The sequence below is a fragment of the Haplochromis burtoni genome, unplaced genomic scaffold (assembly GCF_018398535.1).
Source record: "Haplochromis burtoni strain Fernald_Lab_line unplaced genomic scaffold, NCSU_Asbu1 Contig_21, whole genome shotgun sequence".
In the NCBI taxonomy this organism is placed as follows: Eukaryota; Metazoa; Chordata; class Actinopteri; order Cichliformes; family Cichlidae; genus Haplochromis; species Haplochromis burtoni.
The window spans coordinates 2606143-2615353 of record NW_024582382.1 but is presented as its reverse complement, the minus strand read 5'-3'; the positions used below and the strand labels follow the sequence as shown (position 1 = coordinate 2615353).

The following is a 9211-nucleotide window of genomic DNA, read 5'->3' as shown; positions in this document are numbered from 1 at the left end:
ATATATATATATTTATTGGTCAACTGCAGTAGGCCGGTGGTGCAGTATAGGTAAGCACTGCCCTGTGCAATATGCAGCTTTGTTGTTAAAGTTTATTATGTTACAGTTATTAACGTATCTATTAAAAATTTTATTACCCTCAACCTTATGACTATACTATGCACTGATAACATAAAGATTTAAATTAGGTTATCCCAGACTGCTTTCTATCAATACTGCATAATTCGGCACCAAACGATTACTGCACAAAAATACAAACATAACCTCTCTGAAGTCTTTAATTGGAAGTTCAATTTTTCAACACTACTTGGATTATGTCCCAGTATTGTAAGTTCTGAATTTTCTTAGTGTTTTTGGTTTCATTATTATTCATAATTTCTGATTAATATAAACATATATAAATATAAACATTTCGATTTCCTGTTGGTCCTCTTTCTCATCTAGTATTTTCAATTTCATTCTTGTTATTTTAGGAATATGTTAAATTGTTATTAAAATATTATATTTCTTTGCTCAGTTTCACTGTGATTCTATGTGCTTTTTTCCCAATTGTGAGCCTTTAGTTCTTGTTGTAGTTGAGTCCCAGTTACTGTTACATGGAGTTTGTTATTTGTGTTTAGTTTCCTCAGTATTCCTTCCTTCCTTCCATTAGTTTTTTCCTGTGTCATTGTCTTGATTGTCTACACCTGTGTTTAGTTTGCCACAGCTGTCGCCACTTCCTGATTGCCCTTGCGTGTAAACAGGCCTGCCTTTCCTGAGGCTTTGTCACAATATCTGTTGTTATTTCTGTGTGCCATCTGAGGGGTATATATTAAAGATGATTTCATTCTGTTAGCTGCTTTGAGAAAACCAAAGATCCCAGTGAGAGATAATGGGTATAACAACAGTGGTTATCAGCTTTCTCACTTAAACTGCGTTTTCTGTTTCAGGCTCTGAGCATGCTCACACAGAATAGGGGGTTTTCCACATTATTATATGACTCTGACGTTATATGACTCTGGTTTCTATGAGTGCCACCTACTTCAATCAGAGATATTATCACATGATGATAAAATGGTAATAAAATTCTTTAGAGGACACATAAAAAATAACAGTAAAATGCAAAAGTGTTGACAGGAAATTAATGCCGGAGGAAGTCTTTAATCTTGGGCTTTAAAACACAGTGCAATTTAAAAGAAAGAAAAACAAAAACATGTTAATACTAGATAACCATTTTAATCCTGACTGTTTTCTCTGTGCTGCTGTTTCTTTCTAAAGTTATGCTTGCACATTCAAGCTCTGAAACTATAAACTAGATACTCTTAAACATTAAAGGTGATTGAGTGTGCTCAGCTCTGACTTTGTCCAATAGCATAATAAAGATATGGAAACTGCTTCACTTTTTTTTGACAGATCAAAGTACAATGAATGCTACTGACGGAATAGGAGTTCTTGGTGTGTTTTGTGTTCTAGCAGCTGCAATGTGAGACTTATCACAAGATTAGAATCAAGTATACAAACCTTTACACATTTCCTGCATCGTTGGCTAAATATGTACAAATCCCACTAATAATGTGACACAGTTTTTGCAGGTGTAACTTTACAGGTAGGCTTCATCCCTGATGTTGATGGTTCAGCTTAGCAAATTAACTATATATTAAATCTATATTTCGCTTTAAACACACTGTAAATTAAAAAATTAATGAGAACATGGCGCATCTAGCCACATGTAGTTTTAAACTGAAACCCTGAACACACAATCTCCTCTCGACCATATTATGTGTATAGTATAGGATACCCTAGTCATTTAGCCAGGAAATAAAGAACACATATGAGACAGAAAAGTCACACTAGCAAGCTATATCAAGCTTTAAGCCATTCAGTCTTCCATCTTAGTACCTCCCTCTGCCAAGTCATGTTTCTTTTTTGTATTGTTGTATGTTTTGTACTTTCACCAATACTATCACCAATAATACCTATTCAGATAGTAAAAATTAATTCCAATATTGTCTCCATTTTATTATCATCATCATCATCATCATCATCATCATCATCATGTAACCTCTCTGATTGGAGCAGGTGACATTAGGGATCATTTTGTGAAGAGTATGAGTCATGTAAAGAAAAACACCCCTTGTGATGTAAGTGGCACAGAGCCTGAAGCAGAAAGCCTAGGTTAACAAATGGTTAGATAGCGCTGATAAAATTCAGCAGAATTTAATTTAAAACTGTTAATGAGGAAGCAGGCCTTTATGTGTGATCCTGCATGTGTGCTATACTGTTAATAGGCTACAAAGTGTATAGCTGCAAATTGCTGTGTCACTTCCAGCACAGAAAGACTGAGGCGAAGAAAGAACTGATCTTCTCCAGATGCGCTTTGTTGAACAACTTAAACTTCCAAAGAGCAATGCAGGTTCATCAGGGATGCAGACCATCAGAACAAGTAAAGGTCAGCTTTGAATCATCTCCTTGTGAACAATCAATGAACTCAGAATGTATTACTGTCATTTTACCGTGGCTTGGACTTAAAAAACACTACTGCATTTTGCCAGTTCAACATAAGTTCTCTGTTCATTCTCTCAGTGAAAATAAAAGTGCATCTGTAACTTGTGCATTACTCATATATACCGTAGTCAGCATACCAGATGGGAAATTCAGAAAAATGAAGCCAATGCAGAAGTTTTAGTTTATCTCCGACTTAATTAAGATAGCAATAGTTGTGCTGTACCTGCTCAGTCCATATTTCTCTTCTGCTAATGGAGTTGACTTGGATTGTACTTAACAAGCCAACCTTCTTTCCTGGCTAAAAACACACCCCTTTGAAGTGGGTGGAAGGAGCACTACAGCCACAAAAATTGCAACAATCAGTTGGGCATGACAACCTGGGAAATTGCTGCAATTGCTGCTGTCTTGGATGCAGTTTCAGTAAAATACAGTTACTTTTGAACCGGTTTGGTTTGGTTGAACTATTCTGTATTCTAGAGTTGACCTTAAAGATTTTTTTTCTTCTTTAAAACTCATACCAAACTGTTGTTCCTGGCTGGCAGCTTCATTTTCAATCCTTTCAATCCCACTGAATGTAGAGATCTTTGTCCAACATATCCACTATCCCTCCTCTGCACATTTCAAAACCATCTCACTCTTGCCTCTCTAACTCTGTCTCCAAAACACTCAACCCAAGCTATTGCTCTGAAACTCATTTATATTCGAATCTCATCGCTCCCAGTGCTCCCAGTGAAAACTTTAACATCTTCAACTCTCTCAGCTCCAACTCTGCCTCTTGTCCTTTTGTCACTGACACCATCTCCAAACCACACATCATTTGTAAACCTTCCCTTTCACTCTTGCTGCTATTCTTCTGTAACAAATCACCCTGACACTTGTCTTCATCCAGTCCACCTTGCTTATATTCTCCTCTTCACCTCTCTTGTACACTGTCCGTTGCTTTGAATGGTTGACTCAAGGTATTTAAACTCATCTGCCTTCACTGCCTCTACTCATTACAAATTCACTGTTACAGCTCTCTCCCTCACGTATTGCATTCACACATATATTCTGTCATGCTTCTACAGACTTTCATTCCTCTTCTCTCCAGAGCATGCCTCCACCTCTCCGGGTTCTCTTCTACCTGGTATCTTATTACTCTCACTACAGATCACAATATCATCTGTGAACATTATAGTTTGAGAACTTCTGTCTGACCTCAACTGTCAACCTGTTCATCAATATTCCAAATTAAAGGCTCAGAGCTTATCACTGTTGTAATCCAATCCTCACCTTGAGCCCACCTGTCACTCCTACCACACACTTCACCACAGTTTGGTTATTCTTATACAGTACTTGACATACTTCTGTCATTCTTGACTTCCTCATACAGTACCTGTTACGGCCCTGGGCCTCGGAGAAAGTGAGACCGCCTTTTCCCTTCAACCAAAGCCAAGAGTGCCAGGACTCTCTGACGATTGGCTAGCTGGAGACTCATGCCAGCCCCTGTGCATGCAGATTGCACTGTGGCAACCTACATAGATGATTGGCTGCCTGGGGATCCTGTGGCACTCCGTGAAGCAATCAGTGGCTGATCGTGCTCACCTGCCGCTATAAAACACTGGAAATCCTTCACTCGGGGCATCTGTTTTGGAGAGTGTGCAATTTGCCCTTCCTGCCTCCCTCTGTGAACTGTGCTCGCTCAACTCTGTTCATAGTGGTGAACTTTGTGGGTTAACCCCGGTGTATGGTTGAGCTTAGCCTGTTTAGACTTGTCATTTGTTATTCTCACCTGTGTTTGCCTTATGTGTTAATTGGTTGCCCAGTGGCGTGTTGAACACAGCCCTGTCAGTTTTCTGTTTAAAGTTTGCAATAAACCTTTTTTTTTTAAAACTGATTCCCCTCAGGGTGGCCTTGTTTGTGTTCGTCTCCTTAGTTATGTTGCGGCTTTTTATGTTGTGGCAGTTCTTACTTGGCACCCTATCTTGCACTTTGTCTAGATCCGCAAAGAAATGATGCTCCATCTGACCATCTGTAGTACTCTTTCTTGACAGGAACTGATCATCAGTTCTCTTCTTAACCTAGCTTCAACTCTTTCTCATAGCTTGACATGGCTCATCAACTTTATCCCTCTGCAGTTACCACTGTTCTGCACATCACTCATCTTCTTGAAAATTTGTACCAGTACACTTCTTCTCCATTTCTCGGGTATCCTCCCCTAGACCCCATCCCTAGACATCTCCATATATGCACAGATATGTCATCTGGACCAACCATGTTTCCACTTCTCTTCCTCTTCGTAGCTACCAACACTGCCTCCTTAAAATCGAAGACTCAATGTGAGATCTTTGCTACATTTCTGTGCTTTGTAGTGTTGCTCTATTAATGTGAGATATGTGCCATGTTTGTGGGGTATTAATGGCTGCTCATTAATGATTTTTGTATCACAGTTGAGCTTATGGAGCGTGAACATTTTGCTTCACTATTTAGATGTACCCATTAAAACAATGATTCCAGTGGGGCTTTTTCTCCTTTTTAAAAAAAATTTAATCTAAATGATCATTATTATATTCCATTAACAACTATTGTTTTCGACCTTATTTTTTATAATTAGCAAGAAAACACATTTGACTGTGAGAGCTAAGGAACTAACCAGTGTTTTCTGCACACCATTCTTCCTATATCTTTTAATCAATCAAGGTGTTGCAACAGAGTATGACTAATAAATCAGTTTAATGAGTTGGCAAATCTGTTTGGGATTTAGCTTAGAAACCATTAATCACATTGTGAAGTGTTTCTGCAGGGGCAAAGAAATTTAGTGAATGTCTTTACCTCCCATCGGACAACCAGTGTTTGCTATTAGAAGGAGTAATAATGAACCCTGCCCATTAAACAATATGCAAGCTCACAGACTGACCGCAGAGACGCCCAAACTAAAGTATCCATTACATGCCGTGTTTATCCAGTCTCAGGAGTAATTTAACAATGAAACAGTTACCCAATAAATTACAAGAAAAAGTCACTTGGGCTCTCATTGCCAGTGTGTTATCAGAATAAGCAGCATGCAGAGTAATGATAGTCATACGCCTTAGCAATGAACAAAAAGTTGGGTGTAAAAGCAAAAAAATGGCATTTTCTAGAATGAACTTAAACTTGTATGGCAGTAGTGCATGGAGAAAAATGTTTATTACTGAGTCGAATCATTTACCTAATGTTAAAATCTGTTTAGTGTAAACTCTTATATAATTATGGCTGAACAATGTACTGTTTCAGTGCCCTATTATACAAGGATTGGTGTAATTTTTTTTTAATGTCTTTGGATACAATGTTTTTAAACAGAGTCTTCATCTAAATTACTGTTTAATTTAAGATCCAGCAAGTTAGATATGATGAATTTACTTGCATCATTTAATCACTTTTTAGATTGTGAAGTCCGAGCTAGTTCAGATAAGCAGCTCAAGATGCTGTGTGTCATACATACTTTAAATTCTTCACTTTCCTCATAATGGATTGTATTTATATAGCGCTTTTCGGGGCCCTCAAAGCACTTTACAATTCCACTATTCATTCACTCTCGCATTCACACACTGGTGGAGGCCCTGGGGCAGACTGACAGAAGCAAGGCTGCCATATCGCGCCATCAGCCCCTCTGGCCATCACCAGTAGGCGGTAGGTGAAGTGTCTTGCCCAAGGATACAGCGACCGAGACTGTCCGAGCTGGGGCTCGAACCGTCAACCTTCCGGTTACAAGACGAACTGCCAACTCTTGAGCCACGATCGCCCTCATGTCATATATTGAATGCAAATATCCAGTTTCGCAGATTGTTTAAGTTTCTTCTTCATACAACGCCTCCACTACCACGTCATCTACCCATAAGGTACTCTCTTCAATTTTCTATGCAACATATTTATGGAGCATGAACACCAAACTAACAATGTTCTGCTACTGATGTAAATTAATCAGTTCAAACTTGAGTTGTCCAATTGGAAATAATAAAAAAACAGGTTCCAGTGTTTTCAGATGTTTTTGTTTGCATGATTTCTTTGAACTGTACAAACCATTTGTCCTGAAATGTCCTGAAAAGCCAATACCACAGATGCACAGATCTGCTCCATGGCGTCTAAATCCATTAGCACTTTGTATTACGCAGGTAGACTGTGCAGAGAAAATGTTCTTATGCTGCGTGATTCTCATAATGTCTGTGACAATACGCTTCCTAAAAATGGCATCTTCCTTTTTCCTGATATGACAGCACAGATCCAGTCTCCACTGGTGAGGCGGCTCTATTATTAAACTATCACTCACTTCGATTACAGCTGTGATGACATCTGATCATTAATCACCAGCAACAGAAGCCTGCCACCTCAAAAGTCTATTAAGAGTTAACAAAGGGCAGTCAAGTCGATTACAGCAAACCTGCGGCCAGCTCCAGCTACGTGAGGCAAAGAGGTGAATAACAATTCAGTGTCCTGAGAATCAAGCATCTACTTCTCTAATTTAATTGGCTGAAAACAGCAGACTAACTGAGTCAGATGTGTTGCAGCAGGGGTTCATTGTGACACCAGGCATGTCGTCAGCTACATTATAAAATCAAAACATATCTAATGCTGTACAATGCAGTACTGCAGCACTGGAAAAAATGCATGAAATTTTTAGCCTTAAACAAAATCCTATTGAACTGCTGTCATTTCAACTCAAGACCCCTGTTTTCCTTGAAATAACAATTATTCATGGTTTGGCCTGCAGAGGGAAATGACTGACACTTGCTCTCCTTGAGCAATAACACGTTCAATTGAACTGAGTTACGAGCTGTCACATTAACATGTGGCAAGGCAAAGTATCCATGGACACTGAAAGACACTGAGACAGACAGGAAAGCCTCTGAAATCCTAAACTGCATATTCTCACCAGAGGATTACAGCTCATTCCATATATTTTTAAAACTCTTTAAAATGAATTTAAAGCAGTTGGGCTGTTGCTGAAGTTCCAGCTGATGAACTGCTATATTCATATTTTTGCATTATTTGTATATCTGCATTTACATGAAACCCATATTATGACATTGTGAATGTCTTATTCACTGATAAGCAGATTACATTTTGTCCCTTCACACTTCCCCTCAGCTTCTCACCTAGTTGTTCATCTTTACAGCACCATCTTAACTGACATGAATCAAGATGCCATGAATTTACATCAACACAGAAGCCCTTAGCAGTTCTCTCTGAGTTTACAGTATAGCCTCTAGCAATGTGACAGTCAAGGATATTTATAAATGACGAGAAGCACATTCCACACCTTTAGAGCTTTTCGATGTTTACTTAGATGATGGGAAACTACAAAAGGAGAGAGCAAAGGCAGAAGAGGAAGCTCAGACAGGATTTGATCCCTGCTCAGCAGGGACACGCTGGGTTAGCCAAGAGGAGAAAGTTAACAAGCTGACGATTACTAAAAGTGAGCTAAAGATTGCTGACAGCAAAATATTTCCACAATCATAATGTCAAATGATAGTAATTTGAATCTTACTATTTAGTAGAGGGATGACTGAAACTAAAAATTAGAATATATATGTATTGTTTTCTATGCATCTAACGGCACAGTCACTGTCAGACATGTGCAGCTTGACAAACAATATATTTACAATATCACTACTTGTTTCGTAGAACAATTAATGGTTTTGCTGAAGTTTATGGTCAAATTGTCTAAAAAAAGAATAGTGTGTACCAGTAAACAACAAGCTTACCTGATTATTGATGGGTAAATGGTGGGTGCACAATATATAGGACGTTGACTCTGGTGACAAGGATTCACATCCAGGGTCATGCCTTCAGATTAAGCCTAAGAAAACTGCTTACATTATCGAAATGACAGCATGAACTATATGAACAACATTGTTCACCATGTTTAGCAAATTTTTTGGCTGGTTTGCTTGACCTGTGTTGAGTCTTCCCTTCCCCTACTGGTTTATCTGTTACTTATGATCATCCCACAGGTGTATCTCGTCTGATGAACTGCAAACCTATAAATGATGAGCAGGAAGTTGTCTTTGTCTCTCTCTCTCTCTGGATTAAATTAGAGCGGACACCAAATCTCGCAACAATTCTCAGGTTGTTTTGAGTCATTAATTTTGGTCATTACTTTTGTTTCTTAACAAATGTGGTGATATTTGCAAGAAATCCTAGACTCTTTCTAGTTATGTTAAATTTCGTTTGTAGTGATACATTCTGGAAGCTTCTGCCACAAAGATAGCCAAAGGAAGTTATTAGAATTCTTCTTGAGGATCATGTGAATGAATTTCACAACAGTCTATCTTACAGGAAAGCCGGGGTTTAACTAAAGTTATAATACATTATCTGGGGACTGAATCTGCAGAAAATGTCATGGTAACAGATATTTCTGTCTGGACCAAAAGCTAACCGGTCTGGGGCTTGATGTATGACTGAAGTATGTGCACAAAAAATATGCTTTTAATTCTTCCAGTTTCCTCATGAACTAGGAATATTGAAAAATGAAGAATGTGTGGACCTTGGATGTCTAAGACCATGCGCCCCCATCATTTTCTTTACCTCTGCCAGCATCCTTCGCTCAAAACTTAGAAAACTGATATCCTCCATTATTTTTTTTATCCTTCAGTAGTTTTCGTCTCCTCCTTGAATCGCTACCTTATCGTGGTGGAGGGGTTTGTGTGTCCCAGGGATCCCAGGGGCTATGTTGTCTGGGGGCTTTTGCCCCCTGGTAGGGTCTCCCATG

The 9211-nt window shown here is 38.8% G+C and overlaps 1 protein-coding gene across 1 annotated transcript in view; it reads right to left on the bottom strand.

Annotated features, from left to right (window-relative positions):
* hs3st2 (heparan sulfate (glucosamine) 3-O-sulfotransferase 2) overlaps nt 1–9211 on the bottom strand; it is a 35702-nt gene that overhangs the window by 10322 nt on the left and 16169 nt on the right. The gene's annotated exons all lie outside the window — the stretch shown is intronic.